General features: G+C 40.6%; 1 protein-coding gene across 4 annotated transcripts in view; it reads right to left on the bottom strand.

The window, feature by feature from the left end:
- The window catches only part of DPP6 (dipeptidyl peptidase like 6), a 1,283,113-nt gene that overhangs the window by 319,846 nt on the left and 937,925 nt on the right, over positions 1 to 25,342 (bottom strand). The gene's annotated exons all lie outside the window — the stretch shown is intronic.

Raw genomic sequence — 25,342 nt, 5'->3', positions numbered from 1 at the left:
TCCTTGACTCAAAAGTGACAACTGTTTTATGTAGTATGTGCCATGATATTACTCTTCATCCTGCCTCCTGGTTAATGACTATAGCATACTACTACTAGAATGAAAACTGGGGACAAGTGCATAGCGGTAGGTGAGAGGAAACAGAGGGACGCAACGAGCTGCTCTTAACAATGCGAAAATATATTCAATGTTAGAATCTGTGTGAGGACCCCTATAGTATCGGCTGACAGAAATGATTGTCAACCAGTTCCTGTTACCTGCTAATGAGAGCATGATATGTTAAAAATGGATGAACCGAACATTGAAAAACTTCATAGTAGGGTAAGGGACAGGTTAGGGTTGTTCTGTTTTAAAAATTTAACTTCTTGCAGTAAAAATTATAGAAAGGGTTACCTGTACTTGTAATATCACTGTTCAACTTTTTGATGGTCAGTGAAGGTCTTTGATTATTTTTTCAGCAATGAAGACATTAAAAGAATTCATGCGATCATTGCAGCCCTGAAGTCAATTATTAGCCTTGGGGTTCATGTGCCATAGACACTAAGATCACCCCTAAAGCCAAGGATTGACTATAGTCATCACATAGATGTGCGCAGTGGTGTAACTAGGAATGGCGGGGCCCCATGGCGAACTTTTCCATGCCCCGACCGACCGACACTGAAGATCTCGACCAACAGACCCCTCCTGCATTCCTGAATGCTCTACTATGCCCCATAGTGGCCCCTGCACACAGTATTATGCCCCATAGTAGCCCCCGCACATACTATTATGCCCCATAGTGACCCCTATACACAGTATTATGCCCCATAATGAACATCCATGAACAATTATTATACTCTGGGGTCTTTTCAGACCACAGAGTATAATAATTGGAGAGCAGGGGGGAAAATCAACATAAAAAACACTGTTACTTACCAATCTCTAGCTGCGCGGCACTCCTCGGTGGTATTGACCATCTTCAATGACGTCTGGGATGTCACATGACCCGGGAAACAGGCCCTGGTCATGTGACATCAGAGATGTCACAAAAGTAGGCCCGAAGCCTGTCTGGAGCCTGGAAAGGCAAGTAACAGTGTTTTTTTAAGTTCCCTTATGTCCCCGGGCCTCTGATCACTATACTTAGGAGTCTGAAAAGACCCCTGTGTATAATAATAGTTTTTGTGGGGCCAGCGGCGTCATTTACCAATTCTGCCCATGCCAGGATCGGTAAGTAAATAGGGCCCGTTACCGGCTGGAGTTACTCCAGCCAGTAACGGCCTATTAAGAAAAAAAAACGCAGCGGTAGCGGCTGTCGCCGGGCCCCTAATGTCCCAGGCCCTGTGGCAGCCACTACTGCTACCCTGGTAGTTATGCCCCTGGATGTGCGGGACATCCTTGCTGCTAAAAAAAAATAAAAGACCAGTAGGGACAACCCGGACATTATCGGCCATAAGATTGTGGGGGAATTTCAATAAGTTAAGTAACTTTGTATCTAGCTGTTATTATCTTATATTTCAATTAGGTACATTTTACACAATAATCAAACAAATCTTTACACTTTTAGCTAAAAGTTTTCGATTTTTTTTAAACTTTTGGGCAAAAGCTCTTTCATGTTCAATTTTCTAAGAATTGGTGTTGTAGGATCAGAAAGCTCAGCAAAGTACAGAGACTATAAATAAGCCTGATCTTGTGCAAAGCATTCTTTACTGTCATCCTAGAAGAAGCATAGATGAATAGGATACAAAGAGAGGCCCGAGTCGTGGCGTGATCTGATTAATCAAGGGGGCACCAAAGAAATTGAACGTTATCAAAGTGAATGCTATATATTCAGGTTGTGATTAGGGCATTGATGAGAATAGTTTAGCTATTATCACAAACAGGGGTTATTAAACCCAGAATCAGACTGGTACTGGTAAGAGATGTCTAATAGCCTGACGTGTTTGAGAAGCATTGTGAGTCAACTCGCTTTTTATAATCTTAAACTAATAAAAGTTATAAAAAGTCAAGGCTTTCCCACTAGCTTTGGGCAACTCCATTTATTTTTCCATTGAATTATTTTAACTTCAGATCTGAGACCTTTACAGATGTGACCTCCTTATGTGTCTGATTCTATCATTGGAATATGACGTTAAAGTTTAGCTGCCCTTTGAGGTTACATTTCAGAATACGTTGTGTGTGTAGATCAGGAGTAACATTATTACAGATGGGTGAACTTCTGAAGATTACAGCTTGGTTTCGGGATGGGATGGTTCGACCCAAAGATGTGTTTTGGGTCAAACAAGTTTATCACAAATCAAAAGTGAAATTATTATACTCTTGGGTCTCTACAGACTCCAGAGGATAATAGGTGGAGGCCCACGGGAAGTGTAAAAAAAATAAATTACAGTTATACTCACCTTCCCTCACCTCTTCTCGGCCTCCTTGTTGCATATGGCGATCTCTATTGGTCCTTTTCTGAGCACTTTGATGTCGAAGTGTCCCATGCAACTGTGATTGGGCCTAAGCGGTAACCCCAGGGTACATGGTGTCAACCAGGAGGCCAGAAAAGGACCCAAAGAGAGTGCCAAATACTATAGATGCCCAGAAGAAGTGAGGGAAGATGAGCCTCCATCTATTAAACTCTGGGATCTGAAGAAACCCCATAGTATAATACTTTCACCTCCGGCTGAGCTGTGAGACCAACCCCTCTGACAGTGCAGTGATATTGGTGCCAAAACTAATGGCACAGATCTCTGCAACTGGGCAAATACTAGCAAAGCTGACAGTGAGCTGGTCTGCCTTCCAGCAGTATATAACACAGCCAATGTTAGAAAACATGAAAGATCCTCTTTAAGCACATGTGCCTCCATTCTATGGATGGCTGTTTTGCAAACTATTGGAAGATATATGTATATGTATCTCACCTAACTGACTCAGTAAGGAACTATAAATTACTTGCAACTTAACCCACTGTCTCCTGAGTCCATTAATTCTGCACTTTCACCATCAAAGGCACCCCAATCACCATCAGGCAGGAGACATTAACACAGTGTGCCACAGGGGAACACAAAAACCACCAACATCACCACTGCAGCAGCCCGAAGACGTGCAAGAGGTTTTGGCTAGAGACAACCCAGCCACTGTGAACCAAGCCAGGACAGAATACTCCACTGAGTTGCGGCACATCATACCCTATTTTCATAGATGCATCTTCCAAGAACACGTCTACTTTTTGACAAATATATGTAATAAACATATTCCATTTATATACAAGATCAACTCATCTGACCCCAACACCATAACCTCAATGCATTATCTCGCAGTCTGGAAAAAGACTTATATACAAGAATTTATACCTTTAAATTCTATGATATATTATTTCATAGAAGTTTTGATTTCATTTTAATTGGTATGTAAATGTAAAAGGACTTATCACAGCACAGTAAGTCGTTTCCTAACAAGCTGTAAGTTTATGGGCGCCTGTGCATGGGAATAGGGCAATAAGAATGGCAATATAACAAGAGGGATTGAACATGTAAAGCTAAGTGTCGCCAGAATACCTAATGACAGATGATAAAAAGGAGTCGGCCTAATGCCTTCCACAATATTGCATTATGTTGGAGGATTTGACATCTTCATTGGACACAGAGGCACAATTCAGCAGCTATGCTTAACTCAAATAAATGCTGGTCTGTACTCATGTCTGTCCCCATGGGCAGAGTCACTGGAATGTTTCAATGGCCCTTTTGACAAATTCTCCAGTAGCCATTGAGGGCATTGCTATCTAGAATAAAACAATTCGTCACGTTCCCCATGGACCAGCAAGCTATTACAGAGACAAACATTTTGCCAGAAACTGTAGCAGTTTTCTCATGTCCTACTTTACCGGAATTGCACTCCCCACACGTTCCTCTACACAGTGACAAAGCTGTGTTTGGGAAGAAGAAATTGAACCATTTCATCAATGTGTAGGTTATTTTTGTGATGCTTCCTATAAAAATACATTGCTCCACAATAAATCATTAGATTAAATGCCGGGTGTGAAAATGAGGACAGGGTCAGCGCATACAAAGTGCAAAGGAAAAACAAGGAAATAAGCTGCAAAAAAAAATGGAGCTTGAATTCGAAGGTTTGGCCGTGCGGTGGTTTTACAGGAGATCAGTGATGGTGGCATTGGAACTTGATTTATGGCAACTATGTCTTCCTGTTAGACCAGAGGTTGCCAATGTTTAGTAGCTTGCGGACCGCTTTTAAGTATGATAGATGATGTTGAGCCTCACTGAATATTAAAAGGGAAAACCTATATAAGTTTGTGTCTTAGTAGAATTTTTTTTTATAATTCTTTGCTATCAAAGGTGGAAGTAGCGCACAATACCAAAGGAGCCACATGAAGAAGACCTAAACCACAATGTGCAGCCAAGGACCACATAACTAGGTGTCAGCATAGCTTTGGGATGAAATCTTCTACGGTCTTAATGTAGATTTCTCTTCCCAGACAACCGTGACCTGGTTTACTTCGGCTTCTACTACTACAAAACAATGTTAATTACTGCAGAGCGGCATTCACAATTCTGCTCGCTACTAGAAGTCTGTAAGAATTGTGCTGACAAAAACAAACCCAGTTAATTCTAGTATTGACTCGTGTGTCACTCATTGCTCATCATGTCGTCTCTCTCCAAATCTACATCGCAGCAGTCTGTCCTGAGTGCAGCACCCAAGCTCATCTTTTTATCCAGCTTCTACATTGGTGTCACTGCATCGGTTGCCTACTCACCTGCCAAAACTTTCCATAGTTCTGCACCTAAAAACATTTGTTCCCTTATGTTCATCTATTTTTCTATTTTTCTATATTTTCTATATTTTTCTATATTTCTATATCTATATTTTCTATATTTTCTATTTTTCTATATTTCCCACTCAGTCTGGGCTCTCTATTCTGACAATGATCCAACATCCTCTATAATACCTCCTCTCCAACATCCTCTATACCTGCCATTCCTATCTCAGTTACTTTTTTTTTCATGCTGCACCAGTTCTCTGGAATGGGCTTCCCTGAACAATCAGAATAATTTCCAATATCCACAGTTTTGAGCCATAAAAACACATTGCTGTTGACAAACTGTTTCCTGTTTTTGTCACTATGGCTTCTCATCACCTCATCTGTTCTTTTACTAGTGTCCCCCACACGCCTCGTACCTTAATGCACCTCATATCTATTCATACAAGAAACTGACTATGTGACTGGTTTATGCCAGTTTATGTGTACTGCCAAGTTCATTATGAAAATGACTGGTCTATCAAATGCAGTGAACTCTTTAATATCTTGTGTCATCCCTATTTCCCCTAAGGTTTAAAGGGGTTGTTCAGAATTAGAAAAACACAGCTGATTTCTTATGAAAACAGTGCTACACTAGTCCAGGCCCTACTGTCCATTGAAATAAATGCTGCAATATAACCTATGTACAGACAGATTTAGAAGAAAACAACCGTGTTTTTCTAATCCCAGATAACCCCTTTAAGACCTCGGAAGCAGGATCTTCATTCCTCTTGTTGGTTACTCTGTTATGCCTGGTTATGTTTATATATATATATAGCACCATGAAATAAGTTGGTGCTATATATTAACGGAGATTATTATTCTTTTTAGTGGAAGGAATTGACATCAGTCTACTATAACATACCAGAGGCTAGCTTTACATTTACACAATGTGTCCAAAATGATCATGCAGACATTGAATAGGACTACTGGGAGAAAAAAATTCTTGACTGGAGAACTGGCTAAACCTCACGAGATCTGTTTCGATGAATATTTGTGAGTTCATCTGCTTGTTTTCAATTGGGCCAAATTTGTTTGGCAAGAATCGGAAATGCTATTGTTATCTTCCAGAGTATAATGTTTGGAAGCCAGGGAAGAAGTAGTAAAATAATCTACACTTATACTCACCTTTCCTAGGCTTCCTCGTGGCCTTCAGCACTCTCTCAGTTCTTCTTCTAGTATCATGGCTGGCGTCAGGGGCCCTAGGGTAGCACTGAGGTCTGTGACCGGGCCACACTACGCCAATGTCATGATGCTTTACTGCAAGTATAAGTGTTTATTATTTTACAACACCTACCCCGGTCTAGAGTATCATAGTGACTTGTTGGTGACCAGCCCCAAAAGCTCCAGGTTCGGTCGAGCCTGAAACTTTTGTAAAATTCGGATTGACTATGGTTCCATCCAAACCGGTTCACTCATTACTCACCAGTCCACAGTATCAAAGCAGTGACACAATCTCCTTCAGTTGTATCTTAAATGAACAGACTATGACATTATATTCTACATTTATTAACATGATATTTTATCTGAAGTGTACCACGGTATTAAAAAAATAATGAGCCCATCCCCGCGGGAGCTGTGCCGAGTACATAGTGGCTTGCTTCATCTTTGAACAGTGGGCGTCTAAAGGATCATGCTTCTTATATATAAGAGTTAGGATAATTTGTTAGAATGTCTAACACCTAGCAACATCACTATCCCCATCGTCATCAGTATGATGTTTAGCGGCAGTTCACTTGAGGTTAATAGAAATCCCTGCCTTGTGAACTTAGTCTAACTTAATGCAAAATACATAAAAGGGAAAGTGCTTTGCTTATATCCAGTGTTATTGCTTACTCACCCATTCTTTGGGAAATCTACAACCCCGAGCATATTTAAACTAAACCTGACACATAGCACAACTTTTGCTTCCTTTGGGAAATTTTCAACCTACACCTTGCAATTTCCACACTATAACAATGACTAGGGGAATGCCTGTGGCCTTGACAAATGGCTTTGCTTCCGAACATAGAAATTTGCTGGTATACTGCTGCCGGAGATGAAGTGGAGAAATAAAGAGAAACCACAGGCTGTTCAATGCAACAGTTTATGACTTGTAAGGGCAATTATTACTTTATAAATGATAGTACCGCATTGAGTATAACTAAAGCCGCCATGATGGAGACAGTATGTATCATTTGTCACTATAGATTTCTCATTATGCTCTTACGTTGCATTCGGCACTCTGCACATTAGTAAAGCATGCATTGTATTAGAACTGGCTTTATGCCTTAGGAATTCTGTCTATAATTTGTAGGTATTAGGTTATGATCTATATCACATGAATAAGTGTATGTGGGTCAACAATCGCTGTAAAGGGTAATGAGAAGCATCAGCATCGGGCAATGGAGAAGTCAGTGTACTCCTTTTCTAGCATTGGGTATTGCACATGTTGTAAAGTGTATATGTGTCTTTCTAGCTATTATACAACCATGTTTCAGGCTGAGATCGCGCTGCATTATGTTTAGAGTGTATGTTTGAAGAGCGGCGTCGAACATCTGTCCAAGGCTTTTGCAAATGTATGTCCATATGGTTTGATATCTGTGATCGTTCCTCCCTGGCTTTTTGTCAACAGGGACATCAAGTGAACTCTTGCCTTGCAATGACTAGCTATCCTCTCTCTCTTCATGTCACTTTTCCTGAGCTCCCAACTATCTAGTCTGAGTTTTTTCAATATATTTGATCATCGTTTTATTTTTCCTATACTGTAAAATGCAGTAAAATCTGCAACAACACAACAAATCACCTACTGTCGATGTTTATTATACTATCCCCGTATTAGTCCCCTGATGAAACAGAAGTCTGGGGAAAAGCATCAGGACATGGGACTTGGTGGATGGACACCAAGTATATATGCACATATGTATATATGATATTACTGAGTGTAAAATGCACATCATTTCCCAAAGATCTGAGAAACAAATGTATATCACTCCTCTACCTTAAAGGGGTTGTCCAAGATAAAATTGGAATTAACCGCTAAACTAAACCCCTCCCCACACTTATCCTCTAATTTACTTCTATTAAGAAATATATAATTACCCATATCCCTGGGGGGTTTATGTGACAGCCCCAAGAACACTTTCTGATAATCTGGTGATGCTTAGTTTCACCACTTCTGAAACGATATGACACCAGTTCTCTTCCCCCTCCAAGCCCCATCAAACTTACGTGTCTTCCTGTCTAGGAATGACTCCTCCCCTTTTCCTCTCTGAAAGCACAATGTCGTAGTCTGTAGATGCCTGCGACACATTTCCCCGTTTCTGAAAACATACCGTCACCAATGCTAACCAATTCCCCCACCCCATCATAATTACCAGTCTTTCTGCCTGAATCTTCTGAGCACGGGATGTCACTTCCGAGTGGCCGGCACCTTCTCTTCTTGATGTTTGCTGGCTGCCCATGCCTGGAGCTGAAGTGGTCAGAACAAGTGAAGTCCCATGCCCAGAAGGTCCTGCCCTAAAGGCAGGTAAGTATGATGGGGATATGATGGGGAAGGGGTGGTGAGTTAGGAAGGGCTAGTAGTGAGTGGACTATCTAGGGAAACAGGGAGGAGGTGTAAGTGAGAAAGGGGGAGGGAGGTTTAGGGAGTCAGCTCTGAGTGAAGTGCAGTGCATCATGTTAGCTGTAGGAAAACAGAACAGGATGCTACACCCTGTAAACAAATGCAGAGGATGTCAGGAGCTCACAGAGAAAACCAGAAATGACTCAAAACACTGCTAAAGATATTTAGTTGCCCTTATTAACCTATTAATAGCACTAACAGATCTTTTTTGAAAAATGATATTTTTGCCCGGAAAATCCTTTTAATCTTCATCTCTTTCCAATATCAAAAGAAGGACATTAAACAAGCAAAATGGGATAGAGGGACTTGGCTGAACAGTAGGGATTGTCCCTCCAAAAGAGGAACTCCTGGGAAGTATGTTACATTGTTTTCAGGGACTGCGCGTCTATATTATAATGACAAACAAAATTCTAGGAACACAAAAATTCTGTATATATTACAGAATATATATATTATTATGTGTATAATTCCATCACCATCATCAGATGTCTCAGGATGTGAGTTCGCTGCTGGTTACATTGAAATACATTACATAGCAAAGTTAATTCCTGGCATTCCAATCAGAGCGGACAGTGCGAATGAATGGAGAGAAATGATCACAGGTGCCTAGTTTTGTCGAACACATAAAATGTATAATTTACTCTGTTTGGAAAGCAACTAAGCAGAATGATTGAAGCATGTAGGCGAGTTACAGCCATCCAGGAAATGGGTCTTATGTGACAATGTCAGCAGTGGTTTTCATAGTAGGAATGTACAGATGATGTGATATGACTGATTCAGATAAAATCTCCGATTATCCTATTTTCTGCTCGGTTACATTTTTCAAAGTACTCCAGGTCTTTGGCAGCGCATTTACAGTATACCTATTACAAATTAGAACATGAACCAGTTTCTACCACCACAGTCCTATACATCTGCAGAATTGACTTCTAGTTACATATCTTCTACTGTATATAGAGGCACAGATGCCTTTTATGCTGGTTCACACCAGCATTCGGTATCCTTAGTCAGGTTTCCGTCCTCTGCCAGCAGAAGACGGAAACCTGTCAGACCGGGTCCGGGCGTGAGCGCCGGTGAGCATTTTGAGCTCTCCGCGGCGAAGCCGTTTTTTTTTAAACCGCATGTCCGACTTTGTGTCCGGTTAAAAAAAAAACGTTTTCGCCGCGGGGAGCTCAAGACGCTCATCGGCGCTCACGCCCGGACAATTTTCAAACCCTTTCAAATGAAGGGGTTTGAAAATTGCCTGCAAATTTCCGTTTCCTGCCCAGCTTTGGGCAGGAAACGGAAACCTGTATGAACGGAGACCGGGCACAGATGTGAACGAGCCCTTAGGCGGAGGGACAAATGGCATCTCCGATAAGCTGGGATTTTTTGTGAAGCCGAGGTGAAACTCCTATGCCTGCCCCAGTTACATTGGCAAACTGCAAAATGAACAAAAACAAATAAAGTGTGAATGTCCCCCCCGAGGTCTTTTATGACCTTATGTCTTCTGGGGGATATAATATGTACGGTAATATAAATACACAAGTGCAAACAATTATAAACTAAAATACAGATTCAAGTTAAAATAAAAAACACTCATCCAAAATCATACATCGTAGGTATCAGAACATCCAACGGAAAAAGGGACACATCTTATTTCTGTATTATGGTATCAATCTGAAAATTTTAAACATGCTTTCACTGCTCAACGCTCGCCAATGTGTTCGGTAGTCTATTGGGGGGGTCCCCATGTGGACTCTCCCGAACGGATTACTGACACAGATGTGAGCAAGGCCTAAGCATAGACTAATTCTATTTGATTGCCAAAATCCTTTGGACCTGACTGTATTTACAATGCAGAGATAATCACAATGATAATTGCCCCAGTTGTCAATAGTGTTGGCAGTTCAATTGGCTTAAATATTGGCGTCTGAAGACTCATGCTTCGAGCTTTACATTTAAGAAAGCATCGAAACTAGCTATATGTAGTGAATAAAGGAGAAAAATAAGGGCAATAAATGCTAGCATAAAACCTTAATTAAGAATATTAAACACTGTAATAATAATTACTTTGCATAAATCAACAGTACAGCTGAAAATAAGAACTTTGTAATATATATTATCAAGAACAATAAAATTTTTTCCACTTATCTGTTATTTCTTGCCCTGCACACCAGTAATTGGTTTCTGTTTGGGTATTCCATTCCCGAATCCGTTTGCAAACAGGATTTTTTTCTCGGCATTTTTCGGGCAGAAACCCAGCGGACCCCATTATAGTTTATGGGGTCCACAGGTTTCCGCGGGTAAACGCTTTTAAAGGGGTTGTCCCATCTGAAGGATCCTCTCTATACTGGTATCTTATATGAATTGAAAACTTTTCCTAAATATATTGCTTTAAAAATGATGCTTTGTTTTACTGCTATGTGAACCTACTGCTGCAATTGTTTACACTGTGTTGCTATAACCATGGACCTGGAAGATAGGACTAGTGATGTCAGTTACTCAGTGCTGGAAGGGCAATCCGATCAGATAATTGTTGTTCAGATAAAAGTTTGCTGATAAAGCCTGGTCTGTTATCCCTTTATGTAAACACACAGATGACACTGAGTCCATTCTCTACAAGCATCTGCATATTATCTGTTCTCCATTAGTATTATGATTAGAGATGAGCGAGTATTATTCGAAATGGCCGTTTTGAATAGCACGCACCCATAGGAATGAATGGAAGCGGCCGGCACACAGACTTTGGCTGCGTCCATTCATTCCTATGGGTGCGTGCTATTCAAAACAGGAGTTTCGAATAGTACTCGCTCATCTCTAATTATGGTACTTCAGTATTCTGTTCAGCAAGGGGGGGAGAAATACAGGAAGTGAGAAGAAGAGACAACAGGCAAACTGCTAATACAGGGAGATGGGAAAACCACTTTAAAAGGATTGGGTTTACGTTTTTCGGGAATTCCATCTACAAGGTCAAAGAGGTATCAGATGGCAAGTCACAATGGTAGTCTACAGAGAGGGAATGGGGAAGAAGTGAGCAGCCGCTTATAGAGAGGTGAGACAGAGATTGCAGGCTGCTAGATAGTAAGTGTTTTATTCACATTAATACAGGTCAGTATGACTCTATAATGTCCTACTGATGTTTTTGAGTAAGAGAGAGAGAGAGAGAGAGAGAGAGAGTTCTGAAGAAGATTGTCCTCTACTTTTTGAGCTTTGTCTATGGGAGTCATCATAGTAGTCTCCACCCATCGACGTAGGGAGAACTGAAACTTAAAAACAAAGACTATAGTGGGAAAAATGATAAAAAATAAAGAATGCAAGTCATATAATATCCAGAACGAGTATTATTCTTCATCTACAGACACCGCACTAGGTTTATGTAACGTTTTGTCGAAAGGTTAGGTTCGCCATGCATGGTTTGGGCACTCTAACCACACCAGATATCACGATTTGTACATAGTAGATATCAATCTTAAAATAATCACTTTTTCAGTATAATTTCCCCTAAAATTTGGTAAACATGCCTGTGACAGATGTAAAACCAGTGCATGAACAGTCGCACACATCTAAACAGTCCCTAGAATCTTTTTAAGACCAGATGCTTGCAGCTCTGTGGTGCCTAAACCTAATTTGCATTGTAAACTTAGAAATTACGTTGGCAACATGCTAATATTTTTATGCCAACGCCATTTCTGTGCTTATTTAGCAAAAGTCTAAACTGGGCCCACGGTGAGTATTGAAGAAAAATACAGCTGAGGACACAGTGCCAATGACCATAAGATAACGCCAGGGATGCCTGAGGGATCTCCATCCGTAGCTGAAACTTCGGAAACATCTGCATGGATGCTGACAAGCGAGTACGCCTCTGCCATTAGCCGTCCTTTATAGAGAGCCAATTAGTTTTGATTTATATTTAAAACAAAGCCCCCAGACATTGGAAGTGCTCATTAGTCTATCTGATTTATCTAATGTTAGAAATTTATAAAAAAAAAAAAATTGCAAAAAGTTGGCCATAAATCAACAAGGAAAAAAAAAGCGTCTCTAGATTAAATCGAGCAATATTTATGTAAGAATTAGGCTAAAAATGACACCAATTATTATCACATAATTATGCATAAGTAATTATCGATATTGGCCTATTTATCTTTTAACCTGTCATAGTTTTTCCTTCTATTATCTAAATCAATTAGTCTTTTTATCAATATGCAGTCCTCAGCAGTGACCTCTTTACGAATGGCACATGACTGATGCGACCTGCTGTCTGTGAAGAGATGACTTCTGAGACCTGTGGTTGGCTACAGTGGACACTTAGGACAAATAGCCCAGGACCTGTATACTGAAGACTAGACCTCAGCAGTGGCCTCTTTACAAATGGCACGTGGCTGCTGTGACCTGCGGTGTGCGAAGAGATGACTTTTGAGACCTACGATTGGCTAAATTGAACGCCTAGGACAAACAGCCCAGGACCCTTATACTGAAGACTAGACCTGTAGACATTGAAAACAGAGGGCCAAGGAGAGGACCAAGGAATACCAAGGAAGGCTACCACCAATAAAACCACTTCTAAACCACCTAAATGCTATTATATTATGCTATTATGGTGAACATCCCATTTTAATATGACCAGCTGATAAAATCAACTTCTAATCTGTATGCGGATGAGCTGTTCAGTGCTCTGGGGCATGGGAGTGACTGCAAGAGCTCATTCTCATGTGTGGTTGCCACTAACATAAAGGTTACCAGGTCCCAATGTGTCGCAAGTGCAGGCAGAAAAGTTTGCTCTGGCAGATGTGGCCATGCCCTAGATACAACAAACATCTCAATTGCATACAGATTATTGATTTACTCAGCAGCACAATTGTGTAGGATACAGCAAGGCCTCATTCAAGTCACAATGTGGTGACCACAAGCCCCGACTGTGTATGGAAAAGTTTAGAAATGGTTGCAGTGCAGCTTCACCCCTCTCTCTCAGGATTGGGCTAATCCGTGCTTTAAATGCTCCTTTAAAGAAGATTTTTCATAAAAAGACATGGCCTAACTAAATCAAGGTATAATAGTTATCATCAAATCTAACATTGCAATGACAAATCGACCCGTAATCTATCTGAACTGCACTGTACCATGTATTTATAGACCTACCATCCAATATATAATAAGCACCTGGTGTGCATACTGCTCAAGCCTTTCTAAGTATAGGACTCTTCTCACACCAGCCGTTGCATTGTAATGAATGTCAGTAGCAATTCTCCGGTATCAACATTTGCCATCAGTTTGTGTTACCATAGATCTTCTGTCTGAAAATCAATATCACATTGCAAATCAAGAGGTGTGTACAGGAAATATCTTAGATCCAAGATAACAAAAGGCATTTGCTTTAGCACCTTAGTAGAAATGTCAATGGCAGAAAGTCCGAAACGCAGATGTGAGTCAAGAAATGACATTTGTATGGAAAGGAAGTGATATTTATAAGAGAATCAATTAAATCCAATGGCAAAACTAAATGAGAAATGGAGGGTTCATGGATGTGGCTCGCCAACGTTCATCTGGAGATACAGCTGGAGGTCCTGGCATTTTGGATGTGGACATGTGTGAAATGGAAATTGAGTTTTGACTATAGCTGAACGTATATAATGTCTATTCTTCTTTGACTTTCCTAATGTATATGGCTTCTTGATTGTTTTATACAGCTGCCAGGCACATAAAAACAGTGTGTTCTAGAAAATACATTTATACTACTGTATGATTCAATTAAAATTCAATTACCTGCGTTTTGTGGTAATGGATAGTATTGATTTCCAATGGTTGCATTTTCTTTAGAAGAAAAAATGGCAAAAACAAATGGTCACAGTGGGGTATATTGATGTCCTGGTAGATAGGGCTACAGTATGATTCACTGTAAACTGGAGCAAGTACTAGGGTATGATGTTATTGTCGTCATGTGTATAGACCATTGTAATAGTCACTGCTATAGTAAGGATACCATATATACACTGTCTACCAATAAGTATTTGGACATCCATGAAAATGAAGATATCTGTGGTCATGATGTACGTCACGCCTTCCGCCACTAAATAGGAAATAGCATTGGCATTAGTCACATGCAAGATGTCATGAAGTGCAGAGTTGTCCGATTTCGAGAAAGGGGTAATTGTGGGGACCACAGAAATGATTGATTCTTAAAGGACATAACAAGTGAACTGAATGACCCAAAATCTACAGTGGCCTATGTGACTACGAAGTGGAAGGTGAATGGTGATTGTCGGAATGTGCCCTGAGTCGGCAGACCCCCGAAACTGGGAGATAGAGACTGACGAGTGCTGGCCAGAGAAACCGCACCCAACCATTGGCTCACATACACCAGGAGTGTCACCAGGCATCCAGGAGTATTGTGTCCATCAATACCATCCGTAAGGAAGCATCTGCTGGGGTCTACCAACTATTGGATATGAAGAAATGTTGTTTTTCTATTCTACCGCAGGTGTCCAAATACTTATTGGTGGACTGTGTATATATATATATATATATATATATATATATATATATATATATATAGTGAGAAGGTGAAGGGCAGAGTGCTGGAGTCATGGTATATCTCCTGGGGATTTCTGACTTATGTGGGGGTCTTGAGTAGTACCAGGTGCGAGTCCTGGTGGCCTTTTTAGCATATGTGAGAGTGGCGAAAGTTCAACCACCAAGTTGTCCACCAAGTAGGAGGATAAGGGAAGCATGCAAGTTACTGAAGTGCCATGAACCTATAGTACCTCTGACTCTAGTACTGCAGCTCAGCCCCATTAAAATGAGTTAGTTAATATGCTTATTGGTATGATACCAAGTATCCCACAAATTGCACTCCAACTCATTTTATGCATTGTATATACTGTACTTATATGTACTGTATTTACTATAGAAGGACCCATATTAAACAAACAAAATTAAGTTCACCATAATATTAGTTCTTGATGTGTGGGTAGAAATTTCAAGGGGTCAGATGAGAGAGTAGTCAAGGTACAGAATGATATCAAGGCTGATGGAGTAGTTGCACAAGTTGAAGTGTCACATGATGAACAAGTCAGACATGACAAGTTCAGATGTCAGGAACAAGCCAGTGTCAGACACTGAGAAAAAAAACAAGCAAATAAAGTAGCAGGTAATGGAGTCCGGAAACAAGTTCAGCCCAAATATGCAGAGTCAGTCAGAACACATTTAAATCACGCCTTTGCAGATAGCAGGCTAAGCACCTATTTTGCTCAGGCAACCTTCTCTGGGAAAGGTGGCCTTGAATAGCTGGCTGGTTTAGTTTCTTATAGGGCGAGTGCACTCTACGGGTAAACAGTGTAACGGACATTGAGTTGAAAACAGCAATCAAAAGCCAACAAGACAACTTAAGAAGACCCAAATGAAATGGGAAAATTTAGAAGTCATGACATTTTTAGAGATGGTACCCTTGTGTAGTCCATGGCTTTCACTTAGTAAAAGAATGAGCAAGTTTTATGTGAACCAGGCTTTTTAGTAAGAAGCCATTTAGTGTTTTTTTCCGCTGGGTAAACCATCGGCTATTGTGCTGTACTTCAGTACTTGTTTCATCTCATTCAGGCTATTCATGTTTTACAATACGTTAATTCAGTTCATAAATATAAGTCCTAAGATCTTCTACAGATGAGAACAACAAAGAAGAACATTGATGTGTATCCATGTATAATTCCGCTTCATTGTAAAAGGTTTCATTGTATGTTGTTTAGCCAAAGCATTTTCGTATGGATGCGTCTACACTCAACTCATCTTCAATTTGGTTAAGGATTCCAATTTGTCTGGAAACCAATTCAACACAATATTACAAATGCTAACAAAGACCTAAAAAGACTGCAATTCGTCCTCCCCTACTGGGTAATAACAAAGACACAAATAAGATAGCGAGCATATCACTTTATGTTAACTCGTCTCAGAATCAGGTTGTATTTAGATAAGCAGCTTAAGTCCCAGTTCACATCTGCGTTCGGGCCATCCTGGTCCCTTATCTGCATGAAATATGCGGAGAGAAAAGTCCTGCAAGCAGCACTTTTCTCTCCGCATTTTTCGTGTGGAAACCCCACGGACCCCATTATAGTCTATGGGGTTTGTGGGTTTCCTTAGGTAATCGCTTTTTTATGTGGATAGGTTTCCGTTTGGGGGATCCCCAAGTGGACTTCCTGAACGGAAACCCGAATGCATATCTGAATCGGGCCTAACTTGTGATACGGACAGGTCCAGCAAGGAGGACACAACTGTATATAGTTATTATAACTAGAGATGAGCGAGTAGTGTTCGATCGAGTAGGTGTTCGATCGAATACTACGGTATTCGAAATACTCGTACTCGATCGAACACTACTAGCTGTTCAAAGTTTAAGGTTCGATGCAGAACCAGCGTTGATTGGCAGAATGCTATACATTCTGCCAAGCAACGCTGGTTCTTCTCTTACCTTTCCGAAGTCTTCTCCGCGCTGCGTCCCCGCGTCTTCTTCCGGGTGGAATTCACTCTGCCTAGGCATCCGGCCTAGGCAGAGCCGACTGCGCATGCGTGGGCATGCACGCGCATACACAGTCGGCTCTGCTCAGGCGTCGGGCCTGGGCAGAGCTGACTGCGCATGCGCGAGCATGCGCGTGCATGCCTGCGCATGCGCAGTCTTTTCTGCCTAGGCCGGATGCCTAGGCAGAGTGAATTCCACCCGGAAGAAGACGCGGGGACCCTGCGCCGGGAGAAGACTTCAAGCAGAATCCAGCCCGACCGTCACTCGTGGACTTGGTAAGCATGATTTTATCGAATTTTGCGTACCCCTGAAACGAGCATTTCCGCCCATAGACTATAATGGGGTTCGAAATCCGTTCAAACAGTCGAACAGTGAGCGGCTGTTCGAATCGGATTTCGAACCTCAGACATTTTAGTGTTCGCTCATCTCTAATTATAACGTCTAGAAAGATTTATCCTGTAATTCATAGTAATAATTAAGAAATATATCTCATCACCATTTCTTGCTTTCCACAGGAGTAACCATGATAGTAAGGGATGGTTCACATCTGCGTTGGTATTCCGTCTGGGGGAGTCCGCTTGGGGACCCCCCTGAATTGAATACTAAACACAATTGCAAGCACTGTGCAGCAAAAGCACACAGATCCCCATAGACTAGAATGGGGTCCGTGTGCTTGCCACCAGATCTGTGCACAGAACATGCGGACAGTAGTAGTAGTTCACAATCTACTTTCCTGTCTGCATGATTCATGCGGGCAATGCGCGGCAAGCAGACGGACCCCATTATAGTCTATGGGTTCTGTGTGCTTTTACTGCACAGCACTTGCAATTGCATTTGGTATTCGGTTCGGGCGGGGTGGGGTCCCCATGCGTACTCCCCTGGACGGAATACCAACGCAGATGTGAATTACGGGTAACATCTACAATAGGGTCAACCTTTATACCAGCTTCCCTATCTTGCCATAGTTGTTTACATGCTGGTTATAGGCAATGCTACTGTACATTGTCCAAAAATTACTAAATGGGATAAGTAAAGACGATCTGTCACCTCTCCTGACACTTCTGTTATAGTAAATACTTAACGATAACGATTTTGGATCAGAGAACCTCATAGGTAGTGTTGTAAAAGTTGTTCCATAATTGTTATTTCATGGGGAAAGTGAATATTCACTAAAACAGACATGTCAAAATTAGTGACGGGTCATTTTTAAGGGCCCCATACACATTAGATTAACATTGGTCAATATTAATCTGGATTCGAGATGTGCATGAGGTTGTCTTGACTCTCCCCAATAAATGAAGTTGGGAGGATCAAGGATTGGACATGTTGAGTTTTACATACCCAATGCTTTTGTTCCCTGCTGTTACTAGTGACTCCCTTTCGTCCTGTGCTGGTAAACACCTTTGTTTTTGAGATCTCAGATACAGACGATATGACCAATAGTGATCATTGCCTCATTCTTGAAAATGGTGCTGGATATTCTTCACCTTCGGGGGCGCTGTATTATAAGGCCAGTGAAAATACGACATAGGTCTAGTTCACCCAACTTGAGCTTTTTTTTTTTTTTCTTATATTATAACTTTTTTTTATATTGGTAGATTGTATGAATTTTGATGAAGATATATTTACTGTAGGCAGTATAGGGTATGACATGAAGTATAATTGTATGCTATGAAGCAATAATAGGAAAACAAAATAACAAACACATTGAATACAGAGAGTGTAGCATTTTTTTCTTTGTGCCGGTTTTAATAACTGACCTAGGCCAGAAATAATGGACTAGCTGAACAAAAGCTGCATGTTCTATACATATCTATTCTGAAATATGGAAATGAGCTGCATTGAAAACAATTATAAATAACTAGATTATGTCCTGCATTCTAATGCTAATTTTTCTTTACTTGTTTTTACACTTTTATAATTTATTAGATCTGAAAAGATCATGAATATCAAGACTGAAAAGAGGCGTCCTTTTTTCTGTATCTACAAATAAGTCAATTAATATGCAAATGACTTACACAGCAAAACTCTCCGCAATTTATGCTAGGTAAGATGTTTACTACAGATATTTTATAAACATATTTTCTGTCTATAGTTGGAAGTTAATTGACATTTTAAAGATGGAACAATGCAATCTATCTATCTATCTATCTATTCATATCTATCTATCTATCTATCTATCTATATCTATCTATATCTATCTCTCTATCTATCTATCTATCTATCTATCTATCTATCTATCTATCTATCTATCTATCTCCTATCTATCAATCTATCTATCTATCTATCTATCTATCTATCTATCTATCTATCCATCCATCTATCTATCTATAGTATCCAGTATTTATTATTTGGTTGGTTGATCAACAAATCTAGAACAGGGTTTCTCAAACTTTTTTGACTCAAGCCTCACCAGTCAACTTGATGTGATGCCGGGGTCACACCAGCAAAGAAATACCACCATGGGGTGCCAAACAAATGCTGCCGTGCTGTACACATAATGCTCTCACCAGTGACAACCAAATACCAAACCCCCAGAATCCAACAGAAAAAACTCCCAGAAGTGTCAAACACCAGAATATTGTACAAAATACTTCTCCAAACCTTCCAAACATTGCAGCAGACACCCGACACTAGCAGTGGCCACTAAATACCACTGTGCAGCACAAAATGCTGTTGTAGTCCTTGGCGTGTATGAGCATATTGAGTGGACTACAAGAGCACACTGCGCATGCGCAGGACTTCACCAAATTTTTGAAGATGTCAGAGCAGGGGGAGGATCATCTCCCACTGCCTAGGGGTCGGCACTGACAGCAACATGCACATACAGAGATGCTCGGGTGTCAAAGGAAACATGTCCCAAATACTTATTTTGCATATTGAACAAATTCACAGCAACCAAGTGGCTGTACCATATAACAAAGTTATGATATTTATGAATGTTACTGCATCTACAGCTCTAGGGTGTCACTTTAAAGTGTCTGGGGGAATTGATAGACTCCCCTTAAAGGAAGCCCAGTTCAATTGGTTCTTACAACAACATGATTACTTGAAGATTACATCCTGCTCCTCATTAGGCCCAAATGAATGGGCCTAAACTGGAGCGCGTCTCGAGCCGCGGACGCTGTGGCTGATTCAGCCACGAAATTTGCAGCAAGATAGATCTTCTCGCTTCATTTTTCCGCTACTAGCTAGCAGAAAAAAAAACCGAGTGGCTCCCATTGAAGTCTATGGGAACGGTTTTTGCAGGCGTATTTTGTTGCGGATTCCACGTCAAAATCCTCCTGCAAAAAATTCCATGTGAACTAGCCCTTAGAGTAGCCTTGATTCTATCCAACAATATGCTGCCCTGAGATAGAAAAGCATGGTTTGACGACCGATACACTTTTATCCGAGAAAATTATTGAAGCGTTCCTTTTTTTTTTCTAATTACTTAAAATTTCCATATTTGGGGGAATTTTTCCAATAACATGAGAAAAATTGACTAATGTTTCCCCTTCCCATGGAAAATTATCTTTTCAACTAGATGGAATTTTCCCAACTTTATTTTCTTTTTTCTTTTTTAATAAACATACTTCAATGTTATAGAATTGCTCGTACACTTTATATTTAATGGGGACATTTCTTAAAGGATTTATGGCACTTTGTACAAAAAATTTGGGGGGCAAAAAATGTAGACTTGATTATTTTATTCACTGCTCACATCATGTTGAGTAACTTACATCATAGCGGAAATCTACCCATTCTTGTATAGATTTCTGACGCCTAGACCACCCAAGATGCACCAGATTATTATGAACTTCACTTCTCCTAATAATTTTGGGATATCTGACTCTAGTGCTGTATACGACACAAAAATCTTGATAAATCTGTCCCTTGCCTTTGGGCGCATTTCCTTTTTTTTAGAGTAAAATCCAACCAGACATTTGCTCATGAACCATTTGTATTTACAAACTTATTTTCTTGTATACGGTGTTTCGTATAATCTCGCCCATCTGTATACAGACCAGTTGTTTTTGTAACAGATCTGCCATTTTATCCGACACGTCAAAACAGACTGACAGGGTTATCTCACACGGAGGCTTATTGCAATTTGAGGATGACATGCAGGTACATATCCCCTCCAGGAAGACACATCTGTGATGTCGAAAAGAATTACAAGAAAGCTTGCTGCATGCAATCTCAAAATGGAAGAACCTTATAAACAGCCGGCAGAATAACAAGAGATATTTTTAGCAGTAAGGAAGAGGAAGGATAGTAAATGAAGGTCTCCTTGAGCCCGGTAAAGGAAAGGACCCTGATCTAATGAAATGGCCGCAATCCGGTGTCACTCATTTATTTCCAATGACCATGAAGTCTATTTGGAGAAGTAAAATATTACATCTATTTATTCCAGAATTCTATTTACTTCCATTAAGGGAAAGTGCAAACCTACTATATGCAAATGAGAGGAAGCAACAAGATATTTGCATGGGGATATCTAAAAACTTGTAGGAGCTAAAAAGGTAATTGCAAGTGCTGTATCACAAAAATGGAATCGCTCCACTAATGATACGACTTTCATTACGCTGGCTGCCTAACCATAAAAATAACTAAATATTATAGGAATGGGCTCTGCAGCAATGCACCCTCGTAAATCTTATGTATGCTTCGGAATCCATTCTTGACAGACCTCATAATCTGTTGCTTTCATTATATTTACTCTCTAATCCTTAGTGCCTAAATTGATGGTTTGAAAATCTGTGACCTTCATCTACAAGCACTCTATGCCCTTTACAATGACTATTTCCATTGGTGTAACTAGGAAGGCTGGGCCCCAAAGTGAACATTTCACATAGGGCCTACCCCTAACCCCTACCGAACAACCACCACACAAACCACATTCCTGTGCACAGTATTATGCCCCATAGTGGCCCCTGCACACAGTATTATGCCCCATAGTGGCCCCTGCACACAGTATTATGCCCCATAGTGGCCCCTGCACACAATATTATACCCCATAGTGACCCCTGCACACAGTATTATGCCCCATTGTGGCCTCTGCACACAGTATTGTGCCCCATAGTGGCCCCTGCACACAGTATTATGCCCCATAGTGGCCCCTGAACACAGTATTATACCCCATAGTGGCCCCTGAACATAGTATTATACCCCATAGTGGCCCCTGCACACAGTATTATGCCCCATAGTGGCCCCTGCACACAGTATTATGCCCCATAGTGGCCCCTGCACACAGTATTATGCCCCATAGTGGCCCCTGCACACAGTATTATGCCCCATAGTGGCCCCCGAACATAGTATTATACCCCATAGTGGCCCCTGCACACAGTATTTTACCCCGTAGTGACCCCTGTACACATTATTACACCCCATAGTGACCCCTGCACGCAGTATTATACCCCATAGTGACCCCTGCACGCAGTATTATACCCCATAGTGACCCCTGTACACAGTATTATGCCCCATAGTGAGTGATCCCTGCACACAGTATTATGCCCCATTGTGGCCTCTGCACACAGTATTATACCCCATAGTGGCCCCTGAACACAGTATTATACCCCATAGTGGCCCCTGCACACAGTATTATGCCCCATAGTGGTCCCTGCACACAGTATTATACCCCATAGTGACCCCTGTACACAGTATTATGCCCCATAGTGATCCCTGCACACAGTATTATGCCCTATAGTGACCCCTGTACACAGTATTATGCCCTATAGTGACCCCTGTACACAGTATTATGCCCTAGACAGACCGCAGAGTATAATGATCGGAGACCCAGGGGAGGTTACAAACAAAAATAACACTGTTACATATCTCTCCATGGCTCAACGCACTCCCTGCTGATTTTGTCCATCTTCAATGTTGGTACAGATGTCATGTGAGCCAGGTCTGCTTCGCGACGTGTAATGACGCATGCCCAGCACAGGCGACGTCTGGGACGTGACCAAACAGGCCCACAGACTGCCGGAGCACAGGAAAGGTAAGTAACAGTGTTTTTTTATGTTCCCTCTTCTCTCCTGGGCCTCTGATCATTATACTCTATCCTCTCTTGTGCAAAAAAGTTGACTGGCCAACCTACCATTTGATGATCCCTAATAATAAGTAAGTCTGGCTATATATTGTAGGTCAGATAGTTGAATGAAAGCTAACCATACACATTAAATAGCTTGTTCAACCTAAATCTGATGTATTCCCCATTCACATTTCAGAGAACAAAAGGATTACGCAGTGTTGGGAAGCCTCAATACACTTTAGATAGTTGGCTGGGTCCTCTGAAATTGGTGGCCTTGGGCAATTTACAATAATAATACATTTTATTTCTATAGCGCCAACATATTCCGCAGCGCTGTACAATTTATAGGGTTCAAATACAGACAGAAAGATACATTACAAAGAAAGTCATTTCACACAATGGGACTGAGGGCCCTGCTCGCAAGAGCTTACAGTCTATGAGAATGAATCTTGACAATGAATCTTTGAGTATGACCATCTCAAAGAAGTCACATGGTCGAGATGTGAATACATACAATTTGTATCCCAACCACCCGGTAAGAAGTTTTCTGACTTGTCTTTTCTATGCCGTTTCCATATCTCAGACAGAGACAGGTGTATTTCCATCTCAAGCAGGAAAGACTAAGATGAGAATAACTTGTTCAGGCTGAGGCCACACATTGCGCCAAAGCCGCATTCACTATTGCAGATTTTGCTGCATATTCTTTGAGCCAAAGCCAAGAAAGTGGATTTAACAGGAATGGCAAATATAAAGGAAGAAATTCTCTTTTCTGATGAATCCACTCCTGGCTTTGACTAAAAAAAACACATAAAAATCTGTAAAAAAAAAAAAAAAAAAAAGTTTTTCTACATGTCCAAACTAAATTGCCATTGTTGTGGATGACTGCTGTGTTAACATACAGTTAGAAAGATGGGGCAGGATTAATGGAAAGGGTTTCCTTGGATCCACATGTAGGTATTATCGTAGTAACTGAGATCAGGTCGGAACGTTAGCATTGGAACTCTTCTCTGCTTCATTCACTGTTTGCACCCCGTCAAACCCAGAAATCCATGAACAACAAGTCAAGCATCAGAATTATGCAGTAACTATGGATTTATTAATCTTGATATAAGAGGCAGATGAAAGTGTTTCTTAATCAATAGAAGATCTTTGTCAATGTAGTTAATAAGAAGTGAGGTGAGATTTCATCCACACTGATGACATGAGCAATTTTCTTATGTTTCGGATAAGTTTCTCCAGTACCATCTTGACAGAACGTGCCTGTACAACAAGCATTAATTATTATCTCCAGCTTTGCCCCTAGCTACTTTCTATTGGGAGCCTGGATAGCTTTTCATTATATAAGCCGCACATCCACTGGCACAATCAATAGAATAGGCAAAGACGGAAAATCACTTCATTGTTATGCTGATCATGTGCGCGAAGATTTTGGAGCTATTTTGCATGGCTTTTTATACCAGACCCAATTGTAGAAATACAGATTTATGGTAGAAGATGTAAGTCTTATAATTAAAGGAGTGGGAGATCAAAATACAAGATGAAGGTGCACTTTAGGAACATAAAATATGGAAGGGTAAGACGCTACAAAGTTTTCGGATGCTTTATTATACCAAATTATTATTGCTCAACGAGTAAAGCCCCCGAAATCCTACTTTTATACTCGCATATAAAGATGTATATAAAGCATAACGAATGACCAATCCCTCAGGATCCACAGGTGGAGGTTATATTAAAAATAGGAATCAGGCATAGGGTATAGGTATACTGTGTAAGATTGGCACAAATACGTATTATCAAAAAATAGGTAAGATATGTAATCTGAGTGGCTGAACATGGGCATGGCACAAAAGCCTTCTAATATGATTCTAATATGAGAAGGAGGTCACCTGGCAATAACACTGATCCCTATACTGGAATACATCATTCAATACACAGGATAGGGAGCACACATTCAATAAGAGTGCAAGAAGCAACAAATCTTGGTGTGTAGATCACACTTGGTGCTCTAGATCACACTGAACTGATCTTGAGTTTTTTTAAAGGAGTATTCCCATCTCAAGGATCTTATCTATACTGCTAGCTTAAGTAAATTCAAGCATTTTCTTAAATACATTGCTTTAGCAATAACAGTTTGCTGATAAAGACTTCGGCAGTCCTGTCTGTTATCTATATCTATACAAACCCGTGTAATGTAATATACATTTACCTTACATATACATATTATTTATATTGGATATCTACTGTAGTAATTATAATAAAAAATCTCTCATGTAGAGGTAAAGTCTGTATTGCAATACTTCGTAGTGTCCTGTTAATCAAACAATCAAAGCCGCCTCCCCCCAGCTTGCTGAATAATACAGGAAGTGAGAAGAAGAGACAGCAGCCAAAGATGCTGAGAGAGGGAGATGGGAAAACCCCTTTAAGAGTTGAATTTGTCTTGAAACCAGTTCAACACACTATCAG

Source organism: Leptodactylus fuscus, chromosome 4 (assembly GCF_031893055.1).
Source record: "Leptodactylus fuscus isolate aLepFus1 chromosome 4, aLepFus1.hap2, whole genome shotgun sequence".
Classification (NCBI taxonomy): Eukaryota; Metazoa; Chordata; class Amphibia; order Anura; family Leptodactylidae; genus Leptodactylus; species Leptodactylus fuscus.
Note: the sequence above shows the minus strand (reverse complement) of the source record. Positions and strands in the feature narration are given on the sequence as shown.